General features: G+C 43.3%; 44 non-coding genes and 27 pseudogenes across 44 annotated transcripts; all 71 read right to left on the reverse strand.

The window, feature by feature from the left end:
- Window positions 1–63: 63 nt before the first annotated feature.
- On the reverse strand, window positions 64–182 carry LOC131720273 (5S ribosomal RNA). Its single transcript, XR_009319171.1, has one exon. It is a non-coding gene; the product is annotated as a 5S ribosomal RNA (ribosomal RNA).
- Window positions 183–296: 114 nt separating this feature from the next.
- LOC131714058 (5S ribosomal RNA) lies at window positions 297–405 on the reverse strand (annotated as a pseudogene).
- A 100-nt stretch (window positions 406–505) lies between these two features.
- On the reverse strand, window positions 506–624 carry LOC131712583 (5S ribosomal RNA). Its single transcript, XR_009314474.1, has one exon. It is a non-coding gene; the product is annotated as a 5S ribosomal RNA (ribosomal RNA).
- A 114-nt stretch (window positions 625–738) lies between these two features.
- On the reverse strand, window positions 739–857 carry LOC131718091 (5S ribosomal RNA). Its single transcript, XR_009316986.1, has one exon. It is a non-coding gene; the product is annotated as a 5S ribosomal RNA (ribosomal RNA).
- A 114-nt stretch (window positions 858–971) lies between these two features.
- On the reverse strand, window positions 972–1090 carry LOC131718092 (5S ribosomal RNA). The gene has a single exon (XR_009316987.1). It is a non-coding gene; the product is annotated as a 5S ribosomal RNA (ribosomal RNA).
- A 100-nt stretch (window positions 1091–1190) lies between these two features.
- LOC131711274 (5S ribosomal RNA) lies at window positions 1191–1309 on the reverse strand. The gene has a single exon (XR_009313157.1). It is a non-coding gene; the product is annotated as a 5S ribosomal RNA (ribosomal RNA).
- Window positions 1310–1409: 100 nt separating this feature from the next.
- Window positions 1410–1528, reverse strand: LOC131718093 (5S ribosomal RNA). Its single transcript, XR_009316988.1, has one exon. It is a non-coding gene; the product is annotated as a 5S ribosomal RNA (ribosomal RNA).
- Window positions 1529–1642: 114 nt separating this feature from the next.
- Window positions 1643–1751, reverse strand: LOC131715040 (5S ribosomal RNA; annotated as a pseudogene).
- A 100-nt stretch (window positions 1752–1851) lies between these two features.
- Window positions 1852–1970, reverse strand: LOC131712697 (5S ribosomal RNA). The gene has a single exon (XR_009314588.1). It is a non-coding gene; the product is annotated as a 5S ribosomal RNA (ribosomal RNA).
- A 114-nt stretch (window positions 1971–2084) lies between these two features.
- On the reverse strand, window positions 2085–2203 carry LOC131718094 (5S ribosomal RNA). Its single transcript, XR_009316989.1, has one exon. It is a non-coding gene; the product is annotated as a 5S ribosomal RNA (ribosomal RNA).
- Window positions 2204–2317: 114 nt separating this feature from the next.
- Window positions 2318–2436, reverse strand: LOC131718096 (5S ribosomal RNA). The gene has a single exon (XR_009316991.1). It is a non-coding gene; the product is annotated as a 5S ribosomal RNA (ribosomal RNA).
- A 100-nt stretch (window positions 2437–2536) lies between these two features.
- On the reverse strand, window positions 2537–2645 carry LOC131715784 (5S ribosomal RNA; annotated as a pseudogene).
- A 100-nt stretch (window positions 2646–2745) lies between these two features.
- On the reverse strand, window positions 2746–2864 carry LOC131713769 (5S ribosomal RNA; annotated as a pseudogene).
- A 114-nt stretch (window positions 2865–2978) lies between these two features.
- On the reverse strand, window positions 2979–3097 carry LOC131712843 (5S ribosomal RNA). Its single transcript, XR_009314731.1, has one exon. It is a non-coding gene; the product is annotated as a 5S ribosomal RNA (ribosomal RNA).
- Window positions 3098–3197: 100 nt separating this feature from the next.
- LOC131718097 (5S ribosomal RNA) lies at window positions 3198–3316 on the reverse strand. Its single transcript, XR_009316992.1, has one exon. It is a non-coding gene; the product is annotated as a 5S ribosomal RNA (ribosomal RNA).
- A 100-nt stretch (window positions 3317–3416) lies between these two features.
- LOC131718098 (5S ribosomal RNA) lies at window positions 3417–3535 on the reverse strand. Its single transcript, XR_009316993.1, has one exon. It is a non-coding gene; the product is annotated as a 5S ribosomal RNA (ribosomal RNA).
- Window positions 3536–3635: 100 nt separating this feature from the next.
- On the reverse strand, window positions 3636–3754 carry LOC131711120 (5S ribosomal RNA). Its single transcript, XR_009313002.1, has one exon. It is a non-coding gene; the product is annotated as a 5S ribosomal RNA (ribosomal RNA).
- A 100-nt stretch (window positions 3755–3854) lies between these two features.
- Window positions 3855–3973, reverse strand: LOC131718099 (5S ribosomal RNA). Its single transcript, XR_009316994.1, has one exon. It is a non-coding gene; the product is annotated as a 5S ribosomal RNA (ribosomal RNA).
- Window positions 3974–4070: 97 nt separating this feature from the next.
- Window positions 4071–4189, reverse strand: LOC131712094 (5S ribosomal RNA). The gene has a single exon (XR_009313983.1). It is a non-coding gene; the product is annotated as a 5S ribosomal RNA (ribosomal RNA).
- A 114-nt stretch (window positions 4190–4303) lies between these two features.
- On the reverse strand, window positions 4304–4412 carry LOC131715041 (5S ribosomal RNA; annotated as a pseudogene).
- A 100-nt stretch (window positions 4413–4512) lies between these two features.
- Window positions 4513–4631, reverse strand: LOC131712995 (5S ribosomal RNA). Its single transcript, XR_009314882.1, has one exon. It is a non-coding gene; the product is annotated as a 5S ribosomal RNA (ribosomal RNA).
- Window positions 4632–4731: 100 nt separating this feature from the next.
- LOC131709988 (5S ribosomal RNA) lies at window positions 4732–4850 on the reverse strand. The gene has a single exon (XR_009311853.1). It is a non-coding gene; the product is annotated as a 5S ribosomal RNA (ribosomal RNA).
- A 114-nt stretch (window positions 4851–4964) lies between these two features.
- On the reverse strand, window positions 4965–5083 carry LOC131712996 (5S ribosomal RNA). Its single transcript, XR_009314883.1, has one exon. It is a non-coding gene; the product is annotated as a 5S ribosomal RNA (ribosomal RNA).
- A 100-nt stretch (window positions 5084–5183) lies between these two features.
- On the reverse strand, window positions 5184–5292 carry LOC131716443 (5S ribosomal RNA; annotated as a pseudogene).
- A 114-nt stretch (window positions 5293–5406) lies between these two features.
- On the reverse strand, window positions 5407–5535 carry LOC131714004 (5S ribosomal RNA; annotated as a pseudogene).
- A 100-nt stretch (window positions 5536–5635) lies between these two features.
- On the reverse strand, window positions 5636–5753 carry LOC131714121 (5S ribosomal RNA; annotated as a pseudogene).
- A 100-nt stretch (window positions 5754–5853) lies between these two features.
- Window positions 5854–5972, reverse strand: LOC131710501 (5S ribosomal RNA). Its single transcript, XR_009312373.1, has one exon. It is a non-coding gene; the product is annotated as a 5S ribosomal RNA (ribosomal RNA).
- Window positions 5973–12094: 6122 nt separating this feature from the next.
- Window positions 12095–12223, reverse strand: LOC117408016 (5S ribosomal RNA; annotated as a pseudogene).
- A 100-nt stretch (window positions 12224–12323) lies between these two features.
- LOC131710559 (5S ribosomal RNA) lies at window positions 12324–12442 on the reverse strand. Its single transcript, XR_009312437.1, has one exon. It is a non-coding gene; the product is annotated as a 5S ribosomal RNA (ribosomal RNA).
- Window positions 12443–12542: 100 nt separating this feature from the next.
- LOC117408103 (5S ribosomal RNA) lies at window positions 12543–12671 on the reverse strand (annotated as a pseudogene).
- Window positions 12672–12771: 100 nt separating this feature from the next.
- Window positions 12772–12890, reverse strand: LOC117970612 (5S ribosomal RNA). Its single transcript, XR_004662943.2, has one exon. It is a non-coding gene; the product is annotated as a 5S ribosomal RNA (ribosomal RNA).
- A 100-nt stretch (window positions 12891–12990) lies between these two features.
- On the reverse strand, window positions 12991–13119 carry LOC117408095 (5S ribosomal RNA; annotated as a pseudogene).
- Window positions 13120–13219: 100 nt separating this feature from the next.
- On the reverse strand, window positions 13220–13338 carry LOC117408106 (5S ribosomal RNA). The gene has a single exon (XR_004662920.2). It is a non-coding gene; the product is annotated as a 5S ribosomal RNA (ribosomal RNA).
- Window positions 13339–13452: 114 nt separating this feature from the next.
- On the reverse strand, window positions 13453–13581 carry LOC131713328 (5S ribosomal RNA; annotated as a pseudogene).
- A 100-nt stretch (window positions 13582–13681) lies between these two features.
- Window positions 13682–13800, reverse strand: LOC117408062 (5S ribosomal RNA). Its single transcript, XR_004545303.3, has one exon. It is a non-coding gene; the product is annotated as a 5S ribosomal RNA (ribosomal RNA).
- Window positions 13801–13914: 114 nt separating this feature from the next.
- LOC131713556 (5S ribosomal RNA) lies at window positions 13915–14033 on the reverse strand (annotated as a pseudogene).
- Window positions 14034–14131: 98 nt separating this feature from the next.
- Window positions 14132–14250, reverse strand: LOC131720613 (5S ribosomal RNA). The gene has a single exon (XR_009319510.1). It is a non-coding gene; the product is annotated as a 5S ribosomal RNA (ribosomal RNA).
- A 114-nt stretch (window positions 14251–14364) lies between these two features.
- Window positions 14365–14483, reverse strand: LOC131712768 (5S ribosomal RNA). The gene has a single exon (XR_009314657.1). It is a non-coding gene; the product is annotated as a 5S ribosomal RNA (ribosomal RNA).
- Window positions 14484–14583: 100 nt separating this feature from the next.
- On the reverse strand, window positions 14584–14702 carry LOC131711254 (5S ribosomal RNA). Its single transcript, XR_009313137.1, has one exon. It is a non-coding gene; the product is annotated as a 5S ribosomal RNA (ribosomal RNA).
- A 114-nt stretch (window positions 14703–14816) lies between these two features.
- On the reverse strand, window positions 14817–14935 carry LOC131713053 (5S ribosomal RNA). Its single transcript, XR_009314940.1, has one exon. It is a non-coding gene; the product is annotated as a 5S ribosomal RNA (ribosomal RNA).
- A 100-nt stretch (window positions 14936–15035) lies between these two features.
- LOC131718100 (5S ribosomal RNA) lies at window positions 15036–15154 on the reverse strand. The gene has a single exon (XR_009316995.1). It is a non-coding gene; the product is annotated as a 5S ribosomal RNA (ribosomal RNA).
- A 114-nt stretch (window positions 15155–15268) lies between these two features.
- LOC131713699 (5S ribosomal RNA) lies at window positions 15269–15387 on the reverse strand (annotated as a pseudogene).
- Window positions 15388–15487: 100 nt separating this feature from the next.
- On the reverse strand, window positions 15488–15606 carry LOC131714335 (5S ribosomal RNA; annotated as a pseudogene).
- Window positions 15607–15720: 114 nt separating this feature from the next.
- LOC131713671 (5S ribosomal RNA) lies at window positions 15721–15839 on the reverse strand (annotated as a pseudogene).
- A 114-nt stretch (window positions 15840–15953) lies between these two features.
- Window positions 15954–16062, reverse strand: LOC131715042 (5S ribosomal RNA; annotated as a pseudogene).
- Window positions 16063–16176: 114 nt separating this feature from the next.
- LOC131711153 (5S ribosomal RNA) lies at window positions 16177–16295 on the reverse strand. The gene has a single exon (XR_009313035.1). It is a non-coding gene; the product is annotated as a 5S ribosomal RNA (ribosomal RNA).
- Window positions 16296–16395: 100 nt separating this feature from the next.
- LOC131716359 (5S ribosomal RNA) lies at window positions 16396–16524 on the reverse strand (annotated as a pseudogene).
- Window positions 16525–16624: 100 nt separating this feature from the next.
- On the reverse strand, window positions 16625–16743 carry LOC131713617 (5S ribosomal RNA; annotated as a pseudogene).
- Window positions 16744–16857: 114 nt separating this feature from the next.
- On the reverse strand, window positions 16858–16976 carry LOC131713672 (5S ribosomal RNA; annotated as a pseudogene).
- A 114-nt stretch (window positions 16977–17090) lies between these two features.
- On the reverse strand, window positions 17091–17209 carry LOC131718101 (5S ribosomal RNA). Its single transcript, XR_009316996.1, has one exon. It is a non-coding gene; the product is annotated as a 5S ribosomal RNA (ribosomal RNA).
- Window positions 17210–17309: 100 nt separating this feature from the next.
- Window positions 17310–17438, reverse strand: LOC131716361 (5S ribosomal RNA; annotated as a pseudogene).
- Window positions 17439–17552: 114 nt separating this feature from the next.
- On the reverse strand, window positions 17553–17671 carry LOC131718102 (5S ribosomal RNA). The gene has a single exon (XR_009316997.1). It is a non-coding gene; the product is annotated as a 5S ribosomal RNA (ribosomal RNA).
- A 114-nt stretch (window positions 17672–17785) lies between these two features.
- LOC131718103 (5S ribosomal RNA) lies at window positions 17786–17904 on the reverse strand. Its single transcript, XR_009316998.1, has one exon. It is a non-coding gene; the product is annotated as a 5S ribosomal RNA (ribosomal RNA).
- A 114-nt stretch (window positions 17905–18018) lies between these two features.
- On the reverse strand, window positions 18019–18127 carry LOC131715371 (5S ribosomal RNA; annotated as a pseudogene).
- Window positions 18128–18241: 114 nt separating this feature from the next.
- On the reverse strand, window positions 18242–18360 carry LOC131710227 (5S ribosomal RNA). The gene has a single exon (XR_009312097.1). It is a non-coding gene; the product is annotated as a 5S ribosomal RNA (ribosomal RNA).
- A 100-nt stretch (window positions 18361–18460) lies between these two features.
- Window positions 18461–18579, reverse strand: LOC131718074 (5S ribosomal RNA). The gene has a single exon (XR_009316968.1). It is a non-coding gene; the product is annotated as a 5S ribosomal RNA (ribosomal RNA).
- Window positions 18580–18679: 100 nt separating this feature from the next.
- Window positions 18680–18798, reverse strand: LOC131711468 (5S ribosomal RNA). Its single transcript, XR_009313353.1, has one exon. It is a non-coding gene; the product is annotated as a 5S ribosomal RNA (ribosomal RNA).
- A 100-nt stretch (window positions 18799–18898) lies between these two features.
- Window positions 18899–19017, reverse strand: LOC131718104 (5S ribosomal RNA). The gene has a single exon (XR_009316999.1). It is a non-coding gene; the product is annotated as a 5S ribosomal RNA (ribosomal RNA).
- A 100-nt stretch (window positions 19018–19117) lies between these two features.
- LOC131718105 (5S ribosomal RNA) lies at window positions 19118–19236 on the reverse strand. Its single transcript, XR_009317000.1, has one exon. It is a non-coding gene; the product is annotated as a 5S ribosomal RNA (ribosomal RNA).
- Window positions 19237–19349: 113 nt separating this feature from the next.
- LOC131711038 (5S ribosomal RNA) lies at window positions 19350–19468 on the reverse strand. The gene has a single exon (XR_009312920.1). It is a non-coding gene; the product is annotated as a 5S ribosomal RNA (ribosomal RNA).
- Window positions 19469–19568: 100 nt separating this feature from the next.
- LOC131715435 (5S ribosomal RNA) lies at window positions 19569–19677 on the reverse strand (annotated as a pseudogene).
- A 100-nt stretch (window positions 19678–19777) lies between these two features.
- On the reverse strand, window positions 19778–19886 carry LOC131715043 (5S ribosomal RNA; annotated as a pseudogene).
- A 114-nt stretch (window positions 19887–20000) lies between these two features.
- LOC131716113 (5S ribosomal RNA) lies at window positions 20001–20109 on the reverse strand (annotated as a pseudogene).
- Window positions 20110–20209: 100 nt separating this feature from the next.
- Window positions 20210–20328, reverse strand: LOC131711235 (5S ribosomal RNA). The gene has a single exon (XR_009313118.1). It is a non-coding gene; the product is annotated as a 5S ribosomal RNA (ribosomal RNA).
- A 114-nt stretch (window positions 20329–20442) lies between these two features.
- Window positions 20443–20561, reverse strand: LOC131712079 (5S ribosomal RNA). Its single transcript, XR_009313968.1, has one exon. It is a non-coding gene; the product is annotated as a 5S ribosomal RNA (ribosomal RNA).
- A 100-nt stretch (window positions 20562–20661) lies between these two features.
- On the reverse strand, window positions 20662–20780 carry LOC131711783 (5S ribosomal RNA). The gene has a single exon (XR_009313671.1). It is a non-coding gene; the product is annotated as a 5S ribosomal RNA (ribosomal RNA).
- Window positions 20781–20880: 100 nt separating this feature from the next.
- On the reverse strand, window positions 20881–20989 carry LOC131715044 (5S ribosomal RNA; annotated as a pseudogene).
- A 114-nt stretch (window positions 20990–21103) lies between these two features.
- On the reverse strand, window positions 21104–21222 carry LOC131718107 (5S ribosomal RNA). Its single transcript, XR_009317002.1, has one exon. It is a non-coding gene; the product is annotated as a 5S ribosomal RNA (ribosomal RNA).
- A 114-nt stretch (window positions 21223–21336) lies between these two features.
- On the reverse strand, window positions 21337–21455 carry LOC131712406 (5S ribosomal RNA). The gene has a single exon (XR_009314299.1). It is a non-coding gene; the product is annotated as a 5S ribosomal RNA (ribosomal RNA).
- A 100-nt stretch (window positions 21456–21555) lies between these two features.
- Window positions 21556–21664, reverse strand: LOC131716105 (5S ribosomal RNA; annotated as a pseudogene).
- A 100-nt stretch (window positions 21665–21764) lies between these two features.
- LOC117407968 (5S ribosomal RNA) lies at window positions 21765–21883 on the reverse strand. Its single transcript, XR_004545213.2, has one exon. It is a non-coding gene; the product is annotated as a 5S ribosomal RNA (ribosomal RNA).
- Window positions 21884–21956: the final 73 nt, after the last annotated feature.

A 21956-nucleotide genomic window follows, 5' to 3' on the forward strand; every position in this document is an offset into this window, starting at 1 on the left:
AGCTGGGGGTGATTCCTCCAAAATTTCCTTTTGTCCTCCACACATTTCAATTGTAAAATGTAATGCCTGCAGCACTTGATATTCCCAGGTGGTCTCCCATCCAAGTACTAACCAAGCCCAACATTGCTTAGCTTCTGAGATCAGACGAGATCAGGCGTATTCAAGGTGGTGTGGCCGCAGGCGATTGCATTTCTGCTTTCATGACTTTTATGTTTAGTGAGCTGGGGGTGATTCCTCCAAAATTTCCTTTTGTCCTCCACACATTTCAATTGTAAAATGTAATTACAAAAATGTAATGCCTGCAGCACTTGATATTCCCAGGTGGTCTCCCATCCAAGTACTAACCAAGCCCAACATTGCTTAGCTTCTGAGATCAGGCGTATTCAAGGTGGTGTGGCCGCAGGCGATTGCATTTCTGCTTTCATGACTTTTATGTTTAGTGAGCTGGGGGTGATTCCTCCAAAATTTCCTTTTGGCCTCCACACATTTCAATTGTAAAATGTAATGCCTGCAGCACTTGATATTCCCAGGTGGTCTCCCATCCAAGTTCTAATCAAGCCCAACATTGCTTAGCTTCTGAGATCAGACGAGATCAGGCTTATTCAAGGTGGTGTGGCCGCAGGCGATTGCATTTCTGCTTTCATGACTTTTATGTTTAGGGAGCTGGGGGTGATTCCTCCAAAATTTCCTTTTGTCCTCCACACATTTCAATTGTAAAATGTAATTACAAAAATGTAATGCCTGCAGCACTTGATATTCCCAGGTGGTCTCCCATCCAAGTACTAACCAAGCCCAACATTGCTTAGCTTCTGAGATCAGACGAGATCAGGCTTATTCAAGGTGGTGTGGCCGCAGGCGATTGCATTTCTGCTTTCATGACTTTTATGTTTAGTGAGCTGGGGGTGATTCCTCCAAAATTTCCTTTTGTCCTCCACACATTTCAATTGTAAAATGTAATTACAAAAATGTAATGCCTGCAGCACTTGATATTCCCAGGTGGTCTCCCATCCAAGTACTAACCAAGCCCAACATTGCTTAGCTTCTGAGATCAGACGAGATCAGGCTTATTCAAGGTGGTGTGGCCGCAGGCGATTGCATTTCTGCTTTCATGACTTTTATGTTTAGTGAGCTGGGGGTGATTCCTCCAAAATTTCCTTTTGGCCTCCACACATTTCAATTGTGAAATGTAATGCCTGCAGCACTTGATATTCCCAGGTGGTCTCCCATCCAAGTACTAACCAAGCCCAACATTGCTTAGCTTCTGAGATCAGACGAGATCAGGCTTATTCATGGTGGTGTGGCCGCAGGCGATTGCATTTCTGCTTTCATGACTTTTATGTTTATTGAGCTGGGGGTGATTCCTCAAAAATTTCCTTTTGTCCTCCACACATTTCAATTATAAAATGTAATGCCTGCAGCACTTGATATTCCCAGGTGGTCTCCCATCCAAGTACTAACCAAGCCCAACATTGCTTAGCTTCTGAGATCAGACGAGATCAGGCTTATTCAAGGTGGTGTGGCCGCAGGCGATTGCATTTCTGCTTTCATGACTTTTATGTTTAGTGAGCTGGGGGTGATTCCTCCAAAATTTCCTTTTGTCCTCCACACATTTCAATTGTAAAATGTAATTACAAAAATGTAATGCCTGCAGCACTTGATATTCCCAGGTGGTCTCCCATCCAAGTACTAACCAAGCCCAACATTGCTTAGCTTCTGAGATCAGGCTTATTCAAGGTGGTGTGGCCGCAGGCGATTGCATTTCTGCTTTCATGACTTTTATGTTTAGGGAGCTGGGGGTGATTCCTCCAAAATTTCCTTTTGTCCTCCACACATTTCAATTGTAAAATGTAATGCTTGCAGCACTTGATATTCCCTGGTGGTCTCCCATCCAAGTACTAACCAAGCCCAACATTGCTTAGCTTCTGAGATCAGACGAGATCAGGCTTATTCAAGGTGGTGTGGCCGCAGGCGATTGCATTTCTGCTTTCATGACTTTTATGTTTAGTGAGCTGGGGGTGATTCCTCCAAAATTTCCTTTTGGCCTCCACACATTTCAATTGTAAAATGTAATTACAAAAATGTAATGCCTGCAGCACTTGATATTCCCAGGTGGTCTCCCATCCAAGTACTAACCAAGCCCAACATTGCTTAGCTTCTGAGATCAGACGAGATCAGGCTTATTCAAGGTGGTGTGGCCGCAGGCGATTGCATTTCTGCTTTCATGACTTTTATGTTTAGTGAGCTGGGGGTGATTCCTCCAAAATTTCCTTTTGTCCTCCACACATTTCAATTGTAAAATGTAATTACAAAAATGTAATGCCTGCAGCACTTGATATTCCCAGGTGGTCTCCCATCCAAGTACTAACCAAGCCCAACATTGCTTAGCTTCTGAGATCAGACGAGATCAGGCTTATTCAAGGTGGTGTGGCCGCAGGCGATTGCATTTCTGCTTTCATGACTTTTATGTTTAGTGAGCTGGGGGTGATTCCTCCAAAATTTCCTTTTGGCCTCCACACATTTCAATTGTAAAATGTAATGCCTGCAGCACTTGATATTCCCAGGTGGTCTCCCATCCAAGTACTAACCAAGCCCAACATTGCTTAGCTTCTGAGATCAGACTTATTCAAGGTGGTGTGGCCGCAGGCGATTGCATTTCTGCTTTCATGACTTTTATGTTTAGTGAGCTGGGGGTGATTCCTCCAAAATTTCCTTTTGTCCTCCACACATTTCAATTGTAAAATGTAATGCCTGCAGCACTTGATATTCCCAGGTGGTCTCCCATCCAAGTACTAACCAAGCCCAATATTGCTTAGCTTCTGAGATCAGACGAGAGCAGGCTTATTCAAGGTGGTGTGGCCGCAGGCGATTGCATTTCTGCTTTCATGACTTTTATGTTTAGTGAGCTGGGGGTGATTCCTCCAAAATTTCCTTTTGTCCTCCACACATTTCAATTGTAAAATGTAATTACAAAAATGTAATGCCTGCAGCACTTGATATTCCCAGGTGGTCTCCAATCCAAGTACTAACCAAGCCCAACATTGCTTAGCTTCTGAGATCAGACGAGATCAGGCTTATTCAAGGTGGTGTGGCCGCAGGCGATTGCATTTCTGCTTTCATGACTTTTATGTTTAGTGAGCTGGGGGTGATTCCTCCAAAATTTCCTTTTGTCCTCCACACATTTCAATTGTAAAATGTAATGCCTGCAGCACTTGATATTCCCAGGTGGTCTCCCATCCAAGTACTAACCAAGCCCAACATTGCTTAGCTTCTGAGATCAGACGAGATCAGGCTTATTCAAGGTGGTGTGGCCGCAGGCGAATGCATTTCTGCTTTCATGACTTTTATGTTTAGTGAGCTGGGGGTGATTCCTCCAAAATTTCCTTTTGGCCTCCACACATTTCAATTGTAAAATGTAATGCCTGCAGCACTTGATATTCCCAGGTGGTCTCCCATCCAAGTACTAACCAAGCCCAACATTGCTTAGCTTCTGAGATCAGACGAGATCAGGCTTATTCAAGGTGGTGTGGCCGCAGGCGATTGCATTTCTGCTTTCATGACTTTTATGTTTAGTGAGCTGGGGGTGATTCCTCCAAAATTTCCTTTTGTCCTCCACACATTTCAATTGTAAAATGTAATGCCTGCAGCACTTGATATTCCCAGGTGGTCTCCCATCCAAGTACTAACCAAGCCCAACATTGCTTAGCTTCAGAGATCAGACGAGATCAGGCTTATTCAAGGTGGTGTGGCCGCAGGCGATTGCATTTCTGCTTTCATGACTTTTATGTTTAGTGAGCTGGGGGTGATCCCTCCAAAATTTCCTTTTGTCCTCCACACATTTCAATTGTAAAAAGTAATGCCTGCAGCACTTGATATTCCCAGGTGGTCTCCCATCCAAGTACTAACCAAGCCCAACATTGCTTAGCTTCTGAGATCAGACGAGATCAGGCTTATTCAAGGTGGTGTGGCCGCAGGCGATTGCATTTCTGCTTTCATGACATTTATGTTTAGTGAGCTGGGGTGATTCCTCCAAAATTTCCTTGTCCTCCACACATTTCAATTGTAAAATGTAATGCCTGCAGCACTTGATATTCCCAGGTGGTCTCCCATCCAAGTACTAACCAAGCCTAACATTGCTTAGCTTCTGAGATCAGACGAGATCAGGCTTATTCAAGGTGGTGTGGCCGCAGGCGATTGCATTTCTGCTTTCATGACTTTTATGTTTAGGGAGCTGGGGGTGATTCCTCCAAAATTTCCTTTTGTCCTCCACACATTTCAATTGTAAAATGTAATTACAAAAATGTAATGCCTGCAGCACTTGATATTCCCAGGTGGTCTCCCATCCAAGTACTAACCAAGCCCAACATTGCTTAGCTTCTGAGATCAGGCTTATTCAAGGTGGTGTGGCCGCAGGCGATTGCATTTCTGCTTTCATGACTTTTATGTTTAGGGAGCTGGGGGTGATTCCTCCAAAATTTCCTTTTGTCCTCCACACATTTCAATTGTGAAATGTAATGCCTGCAGCACTTGATATTCCCAGGTGGTCTCCCATCCAAGTACTAACCAAGCCCAACATTGCTTAGCTTCTGAGATCAGACGAGATCAGGCTTATTCATGGTGGTGTGGCAGCAGGCGATTGCATTTCTGCTTTCATGACTTTTATGTTTATTGAGCTGGGGGTGATTCCTCAAAAATTTCCTTTTGTCCTCCACACATTTCAATTATAAAATGTAATGCCTGCAGCACTTGATATTCCCAGGTGGTCTCCCATCCAAGTACTAAGCAAGCCCAACATTGCTTAGCTTCTGAGATCAGACGAGATCAGGCTTATTCAAGGTGGTGTGGCCGCAGGCGATTGCATTTCTGCTTTCATGACTTTTATGTTTAGTGAGCTGGGGGTGATTCCTCCAAAATTTCATTTTGTCCTCCACACATTTCAATTGTAAAATGTAATTACAAAAATGTAATGCCTGCAGCACTTGATATTCCCAGGTGGTCTCCCATCCAAGTACTAACCAAGCCCAACATTGCTTAGCTTCTGAGATCAAACGAGAGCAGGCTTATTCAAGGTGGTGTGGCCGCAGGCGATTGCATTTCTGCTTTCATGACTTTTATGTTTATTGAGCTGGGGGTGATTCCTCCAAAATTTCCTTTTGTCCTCCACACATTTCAATTGTAAAATGTAATGCCTGCAGCACTTGATATTCCCAGGTGGTCTCCCATCCAAGTACTAACCAAGCCCAACATTGCTCAGCTTCTGATATCAGGCTTATACAAGGTGGTGTGGCCGCAGGCGGTTGCATTTCTGCTTTCATGACTTTTATGTTTAGTGAGCTGGGGGTGATTCCTCCAAAATTTCCTTTTGTCCTCCACACATTTCAATTGTAAAATGTAATTACAAAAATATAATGCCTGCAGCACTTGATATTCCCAGGTGGTCTCCCATCCAAGTACTAACCAAACCCAACATTGCTTAGCTTCTGAGATCAGACGAGATCAGGCGAGATCAGGCTTATTCAAGGTGGTGTGGCCGCAGGCGATTGCATTTCTGCTTTCATGACTTTTATGTTTAGTGAGCTGGGGGTGATTCCTCCAAAATTTCCTTTTGTCCTCCACACATTTCAATTGTAAAATGTAATGCCTGCAGCACTTGATATTCCCAGGTGGCCTCCCATCCAAGTACTAACCAAGCCCAACATTGCTTAGCTTCTGAGATCAGACGAGATCAGGCTTATTCAAGGTGGTGTGGCGCAGGCGATTGCATTTCTGCTTTCATGCCTTTTATGTTTATTGAGCTGGGGGTGATTCCTCCAAAATTTCCTTTTGTCCTCCACACATTTCAAATGTAAAATGTAATGCCTGCAGCACTTGATATTCCCAGGTGGTCTCCCATCCAAGTACTAACCAAGCCCAACATTGCTTAGCTTCTGAGATCAGACGAGATCAAGCTTATTCAAGGTGGTGTGGCCGCAGGCGATTGCATTTTTCTCTAAGATTCATATGATAAACAGAAAATCAGTATTTCAAATATACCATTCAAAAATCATCACTGAGAAGACACATGTTCACAAACAAAAAACAAGCCCATCCCCCTCCATCCTAAGAAAAACATTATTATACAATATCAAATCATCAAATCGCTTCATACAACCCACACTTTTACAGTAAAAGAATATATCTGAAACATTCTTTTTCAGATTAGTGACATAAAGTTTAACAATGTTGAGATTCCTGCCATGATATTGCATCAGATTCCTTCTTTGCCAGATAGTATACCTGGCATAACTGAGAAACAAATTGACAACAAAAACATTGACATTCTCAACCTGAGTATGTAAACCAAAAAGAAAGAAATCACCCCAAGACAAGAGATTTAACACACCCAGGTCTGCAGACTTAAATAGCCCTTCAATTATCATTCCTAAAAACTCTTTAAAACCCCCCAGCCCAGTACAGTTCAGAAACAAATGTTGAAGCCCTTCTTCCCTTGTTCCGCACACTGAACACAATGCAGACTCTGTGAGGTGCAGTCTATACAATAGTTTTTTAGTAAATAGACAGTTATGCCTCAGTTTGTAGTCCAAAGCTTCATATTGAGGAGGCAGAAATGGCAAACGAACATTGCACCAAATTGTAGAAGGCACAATCTCAGGAAATATGGCACCCCAAAAGTTCTCTGACGTGGGCTTCTTAAAAACCATGCTCAAGAAAAACTTGAAAAATATGTTAGTTGTCCCCTCCAAAATACTAAAAGTCTCCCTCCCCTTCTGAAAAAACATCCTTGGAAATATTACCCCTTCCCCTTCTCGCTCTGCTTGCCCTTTATCAATCACTGACACCCAGCTTGGAGGTATTGCGCTCTTAATCTTAGCAAAAACCTTCTGAATAGTTTCTACTGATACGTCCTCATCGGCCTCCTGAACCATATCCACTACTGCCTGTAGAGGCAAGAAACCTTCCCTTACTTCATACATAACATCTTTGATCTTGACAATGCCAGCATCCAGAAAACACTTGTCATAAACTGCCTCACCTTCTACTGTAAGTAAGGGATTTAAAAACAATGGTTGTTCTATTATTATTATTATTATTTATTTCTTAGCAGACGCCCTTATCCAGGGCGACTTACAATCGTAAGCAAAAACATTTCAAGCGTTACAATACAAGTAATACAATAAGAGCAAGAAATACAATAACTTTTGTTCAAGCAAAGTACAAGTTTGACAAACCACAATTCAATAATACAGCAGGTAATAGTGATAGTTACATCAGGATATGATTAAATAGTGATAGTTACATCAGGATGTGATTAAATACAAAGTACTACAGGTTAAAAACTTGGCAGATTACAGTATTCTGAAGTACAGGATTAAATGCAGTAAAATAGGGGGCTGATAAGAGCAAAATAAAGCACATTTACATGAAGGGTGATAGTGTCCCAGGATACAAACAGAGGAGTTCTACAGGTGCTCTTTGAAGAGGTGGGTCTTAAGGAGGCGCCGGAATGTGGTCAGGGACTGGGCAGTCCTGACATCTGTAGGAAGGTCATTCCACCACTGCGTAGCAAGGGTGGAGAAGGAGCGGGCTTTGGAGGCAGGGGAGCGTAGCGGTGGTAGAGCTAGTCTTCTAGTGCAGGCGGAGCGGAGAGGTCGAGTGGGGGGGTAGGGAGAGTGTAGCATTTGCCCCTTGTTTTCCGGAACAAAAGAAACAAATCTCAAAAAAACTGACCAAGCTAATAAAACTTCTTTATAAAAATAGGGAATGCCAACAATCATGCTTGGCTTCAATCTCATAAATAACAGTTCCTTCCCCATTCCCAACCCCCCACACAAACCCAAAAAATGAGTCATAAAATATTTCCACAGACTCACATTACTGGGATCCAAATACTTCCTTACCAGTTTCACACGAAAACTATTCTTTTTCAGCACTGGATCAGCAAGCATCAACCCCCCTTTCTTAACCTCCCCTATAATGGTATTATAGCTGATTTTGGGGGGCTTCCCATCCCACAAATATCGCACTATGAGGGTCTTTATCTCCCTCTCCACCCAACCTGGGAGCTCCATTACACATAAAGTGTACCACAGCATTGACAAAAACAGACTGTTCAAAACCAACACTTTTCCTTTCAGAGTCAGGCCCCGGGAACTCCACAGATTCAACCTTGCTCTCATTTTAGCAATCTTTTCAGTCCAAGTGTAGTCTACAACTGTCTTCTCATCCACCCCCACATACACCCCTAAAACCTTCACCTTATCAGTGACCAATTTAAAGGGCAAACTGGACAGTGCAGCAGCATCACCACAACCCACAGACAAAAGTTCAGACTTAGCCATATTAACTTTGGCACCTGAGGCAGCACAATAAGAATCAACCACTTTCATAATAAGAGGTATGCTGCTTAAACTGGATACAGTAAATGTCGTGTCGTCAGCATATTGATAAATCAAAGAGGGAGCTGTGCTCCCTGGCACAGGGACTGCTTCTATGCCACTTGTACATTTAATAGCCAGGCTCAAGGGCTCTGAAATAATAGAATATAATAGTGCAGACAGAGGGCAACCCTGTCGCACTGACCTTTCTACAGAAAAATACCCAGTAAGAAACCCATTACACTTGACACAGCTAAAAATGTCTGTATAAAACGTCCGGACCCAAGAGACAAATCCATCCCCAAACCCAAACCCTTTAAGAACAGCCAATAAATAGTCATGCTCCACTCGATCAAATGCCTTCTCTTGATCTAGTTTCAAGATGTATCCATCTGCTTTCTGCCCCACAAGAAATCCCACCACATCCCTGAGGGAACAGACCGTGTCTGCTATATCCCTACCTGCTACACAATACGTCTGAGAGTGTGAAATGATTGTAGGCATTACCCCCTTCAACCTATTGGCAAAAACTCGTGTCAAGATCTTATAGTCACAATTAAGCAAGCTTAAAGGCCTATAATTCTTAAGAAGAGCAGGGTCACCCTGCTTTTTGTAAATTAAAGTAATAATACTCCTCCTCATTGTGGGACTCAACAACCCATCCTCCTGAATCTCCTTGTACACCTTCACTAAAATTGACCCCAGCATCTCTTTAAAAGCCCTATAAAATTCAATTGGGAACCCATCCGAACCTGGGCTTTTATTAGTCTTCATGCCTGCTAAAGCCTCCTCAATCTCTGACAAAGTGACCTCACTATCACACTTCACCCTATCACTGTCACTAACTGTTTTATCTATATAGGATAGCAATGTCTCTCTCTCTGTCCTGACTGTGCCCTGTGATTGAAAGAGACTTTTATAAAAAGTGCATACTTCATCCAATATTTTCACTGTATCACTGATCCTTTCGCCCGTCGATGTTAACAGTTCCCCAATATAAGAGGATCGCTGCGTAAAGGACTCCAAACCAAAGAAAAACTTAGTACTTCGTTCTCCTTCGACCACATACCTAGCCCTACTCCTGACAATGGCCCCCATACACTTCTCCTGTTCAAAATCCCTCAACAGCTCCTGGATTTCTAATATTCTGTTGCTGTTCCCCTCCCCACTCTCTGCTGCCTTATTGAACTCATGTGTCAGAGCCTCTCGAAGTTCCCTCTCTCTACTAAAATTCACTCTCTGCCTCTCAATGCCATATGAAATGCAAAATAATTTCAAATCATACTTCAGATTATCCCACCAAACTCTCTTATCCGTATTAAAAAGGGGACACTGCATTCCAACTCTAATGAGCTCTTTTATACTTTCACAAAACGAGAGCTCTTTCAAATATTGCACATTAAAACACCACACCCCCAGTCCCTTATTCAATTTCTCAGTGTGAATTTGAAAGTGAAATGCAGCATGATCACTAAATGAGTTGTACTTATAAAAAACCCTTCCTATATTGGCAATAAAATCAACATGGCACAACCCAAAATCTATGCGACTCTGCTTCAAAACCCCTTCAACCATCTGTCGTCGGGAAAAATCTCTCTTAGCACCATGTCTGCACCTCCAGAAATCAACATAATGAAACTCATCCATAAGGTGGACCAGTGATTTCCTAGAAGTGTCAGCCTTATATACCATCCCCTGTGCAAGATCTATTCTGCTTAACATAACATTAAAATCCCCTACCACAATTCTATTATCAGAAGTAAGATGCCCCCGCAACCCTTTAAGAAAACGCTCCCTATCTTTTACTTCATTGGGAGCATAAATATTGACCAAATCTATGATTGTATTCACCAATTTGATCTGAACTGTTAAACTCCTCCCTTCAATGTCCTTTCCCAAAAACATAACCCGATCACAAAAACCCCTCCTCACTAAAGTTGCCACCCCCCTCCTACAAGTAACAGCATTACTACAATAAACATCCCCATCCCATTCACTCCTAATAACATTAACAATATTATCATCCCAAAATGTTTCTTGGAAACAAATTACATCAGCAGCTGGTACAGTCAAAATAATATTTTTGAACTTAACAATGTCCCGCAACCCATTAACATTTAAAGACACTATTGAGATCATAACTGCAAAAAGAAAAAAGTAAATGAACAGAGTCACAGCCATTACGCTTCCTCTTCAGATAAGACATGGAATCTTCCCTCCCGCACATATTCCTCCATTCCCTTTTTAAATAATTCCCCCCTCACACCAGATACATTTTTACTTTTACTCACCACCCTTGTTGAAATGTTCCCAATGTTTGGCTTAATTTTGGCCCGGTCCCGTCTTCTGCTTATCTTGGCCAGTCTAACATTCCGATCACGTGTACACGACTCCACCTCCTCCCTATCCTCTTGTAAGCTTCCTCCACCACCTTCATCCACTGCTTCCTCCCCAAGTACTGCTACAGCAGACACACTCTCCACTGCCTCCGCAGCCGTGCCCAGCTCTCCCTCCACATGATGCACGTCCTCTGCGTCAGGCACCGTCTCCAATCGCTCATCCCTCAACGCCATCTCCATTAGCTCAGCTGCAGCCTCCCCTTCCTCTGGCTGCTCTTTCAACTCCCCCTCTTCACCCTGCTGTGAAAGCACAACTGCCACCTCTCCCTCCATGCCCCCGTTCCCAGCAGCACCATCCTCCGCATCCAGACAAATGCAGCTCAACAGAGCATGGTGGCAGTCATCGCAGCGTACTGCTCTACAGGACCGAGCGTAATGCCCCTGTTGTCCGCACTCAAAGCACGTGAATGAAGGGCATGATGACACCACATGTCCTGGCAGAAGGCACATGTGACAAACCCGCTCCTGTCTGTCATGCAACACCCGAAAATATTTAGGACCTTCCACTGTATCAAACTTTGTGCTATATGGCAAAGACATAACAGTTCTAGGGAACTTGACACGAACAAATCGCGTTCCATCAGCCACTGAAGTATTAGGATAAACACGGCGTTTAATATCCGAAACAATATTTACTCCCCAACTCTCCAGTTTGGAAATAATGTCACCATCAGCAATATATGCTGGCAAATGTAAAAAGGAAACAACCACATCTTGTGCATATAACCACCGACAGGAACAATGATCTCCTTTAATATCCAAACCATCTTGCAAGAGAGCAGCCTGCTCTTTAGTTTCCATGGTAAGTTCAAATTCTTGATTACCACGCGGTCTGCAGGCTAAACAAACACCCACACCACAAAGGACATGAACAGCATCTACTATTTCCATTGCAGTAACTTTTTCTAAACTGGAAACATCAATAATAACTGTTGCTTCCTTGCTGTATAATTTTCTTCCAAAAGCAGGCCTCTGTACACGAGCCTGCATTTTTACTGATTCCATAGCTTCAAAGGCTTCCCCTGAACAGCACGAAGCTGCAGGGGAGCCAACTCAGTCAAAATTAATAGACAAACAAACAATAAAACAACAAAAAAACAATATAAATAGTAAAGAAAAAAAACAACTCACTCTCTCTCTAACAAGCAGTGTAGCTTCCTCCTCTAATCACCTGACCAAGCCCACAATGCACCAGGCTTATTCAAGGTGGTGTGGCCGCAGGCGATTGCATTTCTGCTTTCATGACTTTTATGTTTAGTGAGCTGTTGGTGATTCCTCCAAAATGTCCTTTTGTCCTCCACACATTTCAATTGTAAAATGTAATGCCTGCAGCACTTGATATTCCCAGGTGGTCTCCCATCCAAGTACTAACCAAGCCCAACATTGCTTAGCTTCTGAGATCAGACGAGATCAGGCGAGAGCAGGCTTATTCAAGGTGGTGTGGCCGCAGGCGATTGCATTTCTGCTTTCATGACTTTTATGTTTAGTGAGCTGGGGGTGATTCCTCCAAAATTTCCTTTTGTCCTCCACACATTTCAATTGTAAAATGTAATGACTGCAGCACTTGATATTCCCAGGTGGTCTCCCATCCAAGTACTAACCAAGCCCAACATTGCTTAGCTTCTGAGATCAGACGAGATCAGGCTTATTCAAGGTGGTGTGGCCGCAGGCGATTGCGTTTCTGCTTTCATGACTTTTATGTTTAGTGAGCTGGGGGTGATTCCTCCAAAATGTCCTTTTGTCCTCCACATATTTCAATTGTAAAATGTAATGCCTGCAGCACTTGATATTCCCAGGTGGTCTCCCATCCAAGTACTAACCAAGCCCAACATTGCTTAGCTTCTGAGATCAGACGAGATCAGGCGAGATCAGGCTTATTCAAGGTGGTGTGGCCGGAGGCGATTGCATTTCTGCTTTCATGACTTTTATGTTTAGTGAGCTGGGGTTGATTCCTCCAAAATTTCCTTTTGTCCTCCACACATTTCAATTGTAAAATGTAATGCCTGCAGCACTTGATATTCCCAGGTGGTCTCCCATCCAAGTACTAAACAAGCCCAACATTGCTTAGCTTCTGAGATCAGACGAGATCAGGCTTATTCAAGGTGGTGTGGCCGCAGGCGATTGCATTTCTGCTTTCATGACTTTTATGTTTAGTGAGCTGGGGTTGATTCCTCCAAAATTTCCTTTTGTCCTCCACACATTTCAATTGTAAAATGTAATGCCTGCAGCACTTGATATTCCCAGGTGGTCTCCCAACCAAGTACTAACCAAGCACAACATTGCTTAGCGTCTGAGATCAGATGAGATCTGGCGAGATCAGGATTATTCAAGGTGCTGTGGCCGCATGCGATTGCATTTCTGCTTTCATGACTTTTATGTTTAGTGAGCTGGGGGTGATTCCTCCAAAATGTCCTTTTGTCCTCCACACATTTCAATTGTAAAATGTAATGCCTGCAGCACTTGATATTCCCAGGTGGTCTCCCATCCAAGTACTAACCAAGCCCAACATTTCTTAGATTCTGAGATCAGACGAGATCAGGCTTATTCAAGGTGGTGTGGCCGCAGGCGATTGCATTTCTGCTTTCATGACTTTTATGTTTAGTGAGCTGGGGGTGATTCCTCCAAAATTTCCTTTTGTCCTCCACACATTTCAATTGTAAAATGTAATTACAAAAAAGTAATGCCTGCAGCACTTGATATTCCCAGGTGGTCTCCCATCCAAGTACTAACCAAGCCCAACATTGCTTAGCTTCTGAGATCAGACGAGATCAGGCGAGATCAGGCTTATTCAAGGTGGTGTGGCCGCAGGCGTTTGCATTTCTGCTTTCATGACTTTTATGTTTAGTGAGCTGGGGGTGATTCCTCCAAAATTTCCTTTTGTCCTCCACACATTTCAATTGTAAAATGTAATGCCTGCAGCACTTGATATTCCAAGGTGGTCTCCCATCCAAGTAATAACCAAGCCCAACATTGCTTAGCTTCTGAGATCAGATGAGATCAGGCTTATTCAAGGTGGTGTGGCCGCAGGCGATTGCATTTCTGCTTTCATGACTTTTATGTTTAGTGAGCTGGGGGTGATTCCTCCAAAATTTCCTTTTGTCCTCCACACATTTCAATTGTAAAATGTAATTACAAAAATGTAATGCCTGCAGCACTTGATATTCCCAGGTGGTCTCCCATCCAAGTACTAACCAAGCCCAACATTGCTTAGCTTCTGAGATCAGACGAGATCAGGCTTATTCAAGGTGGTGTGGCCGCAATGCGATTGTGTTTTTGCTTTCATGACTTTTATGTTTAGTGAGGTGGGGGTGATTCCTCCAAAATCTTTTGTCCTCCACACATTTCAATTTTAAAATGTAATGCCTGCAGCACTTGATATTCCCAGGTGGTCTCCCATCCAAGTACTAACCAAGCCCAACATTGCTTAGCTTCTGAGATCAGACGAGATCAGGCTTATTCAAGGTGGTTTGGCCGCAGGCGATTGCATTTCTGCTATCATGACTTTTATGTTTAGTGAGCTGGGAGTGATTCCTCCAAAATTTCCTTTTGTCCTCCACACATTTCAATTGTAAAATGTAATTACAAAAATGAAATGCCTGCAGCACTTGATATTCCCAGGTGGTCTCACATCCAAGTACTAACCAAGCCCAACATTGCTTAGCTTCTGAGATCAGACGAGATCAGGCTTATTCAAGGTGGTGTGGCCGCAGGCGATTGCATTTCTGCTTTCATGACTTTTATGTTTAGTGAGCTGGGGGTGATTCCGCCAAAATTTCCTTTTGTCCTCCACACATTTCAATTGTAAAATGTAATGCCTGCAGCACTTGATATTCCCAGGTGGTCTCCCATCCAAGTACTAACCAAGCCCAACATTGCTTAGCTTCTGAGATCAGACGAGATCAGACTTATTCAAGGTGGTGTGGCCGCAGGCGATTGCATTTCTGCTTTCATGACTTTTATGTTTAGTGAGCTGGGGGTGATTCCTCCAAAATTTCCTTTTGTCCTCCACACATTTCAATTGTAAAATGTAATTACAAAAATGTAATGCCTGCAGCACTTGATGTTGCCAGGTGGTCTCCCATCCAAGTACTAACCAAGCCCAACATTGCTTAGCTTCTGAGATCAGACGAGATCAGGCTTATTCAAGGTGGTGTGGCCGCAGGCGTTTGCATTTCTGCTTTCATGACTTTTATGTTTAGTGAGCTGGGGGTGATTCCTCCAAAATTTCCTTTTGTCCTCCACACATTTCAATTGTAAAATGTAATGCCTGCAGCACTTGATATTCCCAGGTGGTCTCCCATCCAAGTACTAACCAAGCCCAACATTGCTTAGCTTCTGAGATCAGACGAGATCAGGCTTATTCAAGGTGGTGTGGCCGCAGGCGATTGCATTTCTGCTTTCATGACTTTTATGTTTAGTGAGCTGGGGGTGATTCCTCCAAAATTTCCTTTTGTCCTCCACACATTTCAATTGTAAAATGTAATTACAAAAATGTAATGCCTGCAGCACGTGATATTCCCAGGTGGTCTCCCATCCAAGTACTAACCAAGCCCAACACTGCTTAGCTTCTGAGATCAGACGAAATCAGGCTTATACAAGGTGGTGTGGCCGCAGGCGATTGCATTTCTGCTTTCATGACTTTTATGTTTAGGGAGCTGGGGGTGATTCCTCCAAAATTTCCTTTTGTCCTCCACACATTTCAATTGTAAAATGTAATGCCTGCAGCAATTGATATTCCCAGGTGGTCTACCATCCAAGTACTAACCAAGCCCAACATTGCTTACCTTCTGAGATCAGGCGAGATCAGGCTTATTCAAGGTGGTGTGGCCGCAGGCGATTGCATTTCTGCTTTCATGACTTTTATGTTTAGTGAGCTGGGGGTGATTCCTCCAAAATTTCCTTTTGTCGTCCACACATTTCAATTGTAAAATGTAATTACAAAAATGTTTTAGCTGCAGCACTTGATATTCCCAGGTGGTCTTCCATCCAAGTACTAACCAAGCCCAACATTGCTTAGCTTCTGAGATCAGACGAGATCAGGCTTATTCAAGGTGGTGTGGCCGCAGGCTATTGCATTTCTGCTTTCATGACTTTTATGTTTAGTGAGCTGGGGGTGATTCCTCCAAAATTTCCTTTTGTCCTCCACACATTTCAATTGTAAAATGTAATTACAAAAATGTAATGCCTGCAGCACTTGATATTCCCAGGTGGTCTCCCATCCAAGTACTAACCAAGCCCAACATTGCTTAGCTTCTGAGATCAGGCTTATTCAAGGTGGTGTGGCCGCAGGCGATTGCATTTCTGCTTTCATGACTTTTATGTTTAGGGAGCTGGGGGTGATTCCTCCAAAATTTCCTTTTGTCCTCCACACATTTCAATTGTAAAATGTAATTACAAAAATGTAATGCCTGCAGCACTTGATATTCCCAGGTGGTCTCCCATCCAAATACTAACCAAGCCCAACATTGCTTAGCTTCTGAGATCAGACGAGATCAGGCTTATTCAAGGTGGTGTGGCCGCAGGCAATTGCATTTCTGCTTTCATGACTTTTATGTTTAGTGAGCTGGGGGTGATTCCTCCAAAATTTCCTTTTGTCCTCCACACATTTCAATTGTAAAATGTAATGCCTGCAGCACTTGATATTCCCAGGTGGTCTCCCATCCAAGTACTAACCAAGCCCAAGATTGATTAGCTTCTGAGATCAGACGAGATCAGGCGAGATCAGGCTTATTCAAGGTGGTGTGGTGGCAGGCGATTGCATTTCTGCTTTCATGACTTTTATGTTTAGTGAGCTGGGGGTGATTCCTCCAAAATTTCCTTTTGTCCTCCACACATTTCAATTGTAAAATGTAATGCCTGCAGCACTTGATATTCCCAGGTGGTCTACCATCCAAGTACTAACCAAGCCCAACATTGCTTACCTTCTGAGATCAGGCGAGATCAGGCTTATTCAAGGTGGTGTGGCCGCAGGCGATTGCATTTCTGCTTTCATGACTTTTATGTTTAGTGAGCTGGGGGTGATTCCTCCAAAATTTCCTTTTGTCGTCCACACATTTCAATTGTAAAATGTAATTACAAAAATGTTTTAGCTGCAGCACTTGATATTCCCAGGTGGTCTTCCATCCAAGTACTAACCAAGCCCAACATTGCTTAGCTTCTGAGATCAGACGAGATCAGGCTTATTCAAGGTGGTGTGGCCGCAGGCGATTGCATTTCTGCTTTCATGACTTTTATGTTTAGTGAGCTGGGGGTGATTCCTCCAAAATTTCCTTTTGTCCTCCACACATTTCAATTGTAAAATGTAATTACAAAAATGTAATGCCTGCAGCACTTGATATTCCCAGGTGGTCTCCCATCCAAGTACTAACCAAGCCCAACATTGCTTAGCTTCTGAGATCAGACGAGATCAGGCTTATTCAAGGTGGTGTGGCCGCAGGCGATTGCATTTCTGCTTTCATGACTTTTATGTTTAGTGAGCTGGGGGTGATTCCTCCAAAATTTCCTTTTGTCCTCCACACATTTCAATTGTAAAATGTAATGCCTGCAGCACTTGATATTCCCAGGTGGTCTCCCATCCAAGTACTAACCAAGCCCAAGATTGATTAGCTTCTGAGATCAGACGAGATCAGGCGAGATCAGGCTTATTCAAGGTGGTGTGGTGGCAGGCGATTGCATTTCTGCTTTCATGACTTTTATGTTTAGTGAGCTGGGGGTGATTCCTCCAAAATTTCCTTTTGTCCTCCACACATTTCAATTGTAAAATGTAATTACAAAAATGTAATGCCTGCAGCACTTGATATTCCCAGGTGGTCTCCCATCCAAGTACTAACCAAGCCCAACATTGCTTAGCTTCTGAGATCAGACGAGATCAGGCTTATTCAAGGTGGTGTGGCCGCAGGCGATTGCATTTCTGCTTTCATGACTTTTATGTTTAGGGAGCTGGGGGTGATTCCTCCAAAATTTCCTTTTGTCCTCCACACATTTCAATTGTAAAATGTAATTACAAAAAAGTAATGCCTGCAGCACTTGATATTCCCAGGTGGTCTCCCATCCAAGTACTAACCAAGCCCAACATTGCTTAGCTTCTGAGATCAGACGAGATCAGGCTTATTCAAGGTGGTGTGGCCGCAGGCGATTGCATTTCTGCTTTCATGACTTTTATGTTTAGTGAGCTGGGGGTGATTCCTCCAAAATTTCCTTTTGTCCTCCACACATTTCAATTGTAAAATGTAATTACAAAAATGTAATGCCTGCAGCACTTGTTATTCCCAGGTGGTCTCCCATCCAAGTACTAACCAAGCCCAACATTGCTTAGCTTCTGAGATCAGGCTTATTCAAGGTGGTGTGGCCGCAGGCGATTGCATTTCTGCTTTCATGACTTTTATGTTTAGTGAGCTGGGGGTGATTCCTCCAAAATTTCCTTTTGTCCTCCACACATTTCAATTGTAAAATGTAATTACAAAAATGTAATGCCCGCAGCACTTGATATTCCCAGGTGGACTCCCATCCAAGTACTAACCAAGCCCAACATTGCTTAGCTTCTGAGATCAGACGAGATCAGGCTTATTCAAGGTGGTATGGCCGCAGGCGATTGCATTTCTGCTTTCATGACTTTTATGTTTAGTGAGCTGGGGGTGATTCCTCCAAAATTTCCTTTTGTCCTCCACACATTTCAATTGTAAAATGTAATGCCTGCAGCACTTGATATTCCCAGGTGGTCTCCCATCCAAGTACTAACCAAGCCCAACACTGCTTAGCTTCTGAGATCAGACGAGATCAGGCTTATTCAAGGTGGTATGGCCGCAGGCGATTGCATTTCTGCTTTCATGACTTTTATGTTTAGTGAGCTGGGGGTGATTCCTCCAAAATTTCCTTTTGTCCACCACACATTTCAATTGTAAAATGTAATGCCTGCAGCACTTGATATTCCCAGGTGGTCTCCCATCCAAGTACTAACCAAGCCCAACACTGCTTAGCTTCTGAGATCAGACGAGATCAGGCTTACTCAAGGTGGTGTGGCCGCAGGCGATTGCATTTCTGCTTTCATGACTTTTATGTTTAGTGAGCTGGGGGTGATTCCTCCAAAATTTCCTTTTGTCCTCCACACATTTCAATTGTAAAATGTAATGCCTGCAGCACTTGATATTCCCAGGTGGTCTCCCATCCAAGTACTAACCAAGCCCAACATTGCTTAGCTTCTGAGATCAGACGAGATCAGGCTTATTCAAGGTGGTGTGGCCGCAGGCGATTGCATTTCTGCTTTCATGACTTTTATGTTTAGTGAGCTGGGGGTGATTCCTCCAAAATTTCCTTTTGTCCTCCACACATTTCAATTGTAAAATGTAATGCCTGCAGCACTTGATATTCCCAGGTGGTCTCCCATCCAAGTACTAACCAAGCCCAACATTGCTTAGCTTCTGAGATCAGACGAGATCAGGCTTATTCAAGGTGGTGTGGCCGCAGGCGATTGCATTTCTGCTTTCATGACTTTTATGTTTAGTGAGCTGGGGGTGATTCCTCAAAATTTCCTTTTGTCCTCCACACATTTCAATTGTAAAATGTAATTACAAAAATGTAATGCCTGCAGCACTTGATATTCCCAGGTGGTCTCCCTTCCAAGTACTAACCAAGCCCAACATTGCTTAGCTTCTGAGATCAGACGAGATCAGGCTTATTCAAGGTGGTGTGGCCGCAGGCGATTGCATTTCTGCTTTCATGACTTTTATGTTTAGTGAGCTGGGGGTGATTCCTCCAAAATTTCCTTTTGTCCTCCACACATTTCAATTGTAAAATGTAATGCCTGCAGCACTTGATATTCCCAGGTGGTCTCCCATCCAAGTACTAACCAAGCCCAACATTGCTTAGCTTCTGAGATCAGGCTTATTCAAGGTGGTGTGGCCACAGGCGATTGCATTTCTGCTTTCATGACTTTTATGTTTAGGGAGCTGGGGGTGATTCCTCCAAAATTTCCCTTTGGCCTCCACACATTTCAATTGTAAAATGTAATGCCTGCAGCACTTGATATTCCCAGGTGGTCTCCCATCCAAGTACTAACCAAGCCCAACATTGCTTAGCTTCTGAGATCAGGCTTATTCAAGGTGGTGTGGCCGCAGGCGATTGCATTTCTGCTTTCATGACTTTTATTTTTAGTGAGCTGGGGGTGATTCCTCCAAAATTTCCTTTTGTCCTCCACACATTTCAATTGTAAAATGTAATTACAAAAATGTAATGCCTGCAGCACTTGATATTCCCAGGTGGTCTCCCATCCAAGTACTAACCAAGCCCAACATTGCTTAGCTTCTGAGATTAGGCTTATTCAAGGTGGTGTGGCCGCAGGCAAGTGCATTTCTGCTTTCATGACTTTTATGTTTAGTGAGCTGGGGGTGATTCCTCCAAAATTTCCTTTTGTCCTCCACACATTTCAATTGTAAAATGTAATGCCTGCAGCACTTGATATTCCCAGGTGGTCTCCCATCCAAGTACTAACCAAGCCCAACATTGCTTGTCTTCTGAGATCAGACGAGATCAGGCTTATTCAAGGTGGTGTGGCCGCAGGCGATTGCATTTCTGCTTTCATGACTTTTATGTTTAGTGAGCTGGGGGTGATTCCTCCAAAATTTCCTTTTGTCCTCCACACATTTCAATTGTAAAATGTAATTACAAAAATGTAATGCCTGCAGCACTTGATATTCCCAGGTGGTCTCCCATCCAAGTACTAACCAAGCCCAACATTGCTTAGCTTCTGAGATCAGACGAGATCAGGCTTATTCAAGGTGGTGTGGACGCAGGCGATTGCATTTCAGCTTTCATGACTTTTATGTTTAGTGAGCTGGGGGTGATTCCTCCAAAATTTCCTTTTGTCCTCCACACATTTCAATTGTAAAATGTAATGCCTGCAGCACTTGATATTCCCAGGTGGTCTCCCATCCAAGTACTAACCAAGCCCAACATTGCTTAGCTTCGGAGATCAGACGAGATCAGGCTTATTCAAGGTGGTGTGGCCGCAGGCGATTGCATTTCTGCTTTCATGACTTTTATGTTTAGTGAGCTGGGGGTGATTCCTCCAAAATTTCCTTTTGTCCGCCACACATTTCAATTGTAAAATGTAATGCCTGCAGCACTTGATATTCCCAGGTGGTCTCCCATCCAAGTACTAACCAAGCCCAACATTGCTTAGCTTCTGAGATCAGGCTTATTCAAGGTGGTGTGGCCGCAGGCGATTGCATTTCTGCTTTCATGACTTTTATGTTTAGTGAGCTGGGGGTGATTCCTCCAAAATTTCCTTTTGTCCTCCACACATTTCAATTGTAAAATGTAATTACAAAAATGTAATGCCTGCAGCACTTGATATTCCCAGGTGGTCTCCCATCCAAGTACTAACCAAGCCCAACATTGCTTAGCTTCTGAGATCAGACGAGATCAGGCTTATTCAAGGTGGTGTGGCCGCAGGCGACTGCATGTCTGCTTTCATGACTTTTATGTTTAGTGAGCTGGGGGTGATTCCTCCAAAATTTCCTTTTGTCCTCCACACATTTCAATTGTAAAATGTAATTACAAAAATGTAATGCCTGCAGCACTTGATATTCCCAGGTGGTCTCCCATCCAAGTACTAACCAAGCCCAACATTGCATAGCTTCTGAGATCAGACGAGATCAGGCTTATTCAAGGTGGTGTGGCCGCAGGCGATTGCATTTCTGCTTTCATGACTTTTATGTTTAGTGAGATGGGGGTGATTCCTCCCAAATTTCCTTTTGTCCTCCACACATTTCAATTGTAAAATGTAATGCCTGCAGCACTTGATATTCCCAGGTGGTCTCCCATCCAAGTACTAACCAAGCCCAACATTGCTTAGCTTCTGAGATCAGAATTATTCAAGGTGGTGTGGCCGCAAGCGATTGCATTTCTGCTTTCATGACTTTTATGTTTAGTGAGATGGGGGTGATTCCTTCAAAATTTCCTTTTGTCCTCCACACATTTCAATTGTAAAATGTAATGCCTGCAGCACTTGATATTCCCAGGTGGTGTCCCATCCAAGTACTAACCAAGCCCAACATTGCTTAGCTTCTGAGATCAGACGAGATCAGGCTTATTCAAGGTGGTGTGGCCGCAGGCGATTGCCTTTCTGCTTTCATGACTTTTATGTTTAGTGAGCTGGGGGTGATTCCTCCAAAATTTCCTTTTGTCC

The sequence above is a fragment of the Acipenser ruthenus genome, chromosome 44 (assembly GCF_902713425.1).
Source record: "Acipenser ruthenus chromosome 44, fAciRut3.2 maternal haplotype, whole genome shotgun sequence".
Lineage (NCBI taxonomy): Eukaryota > Metazoa > Chordata > Actinopteri > Acipenseriformes > Acipenseridae > Acipenser > Acipenser ruthenus.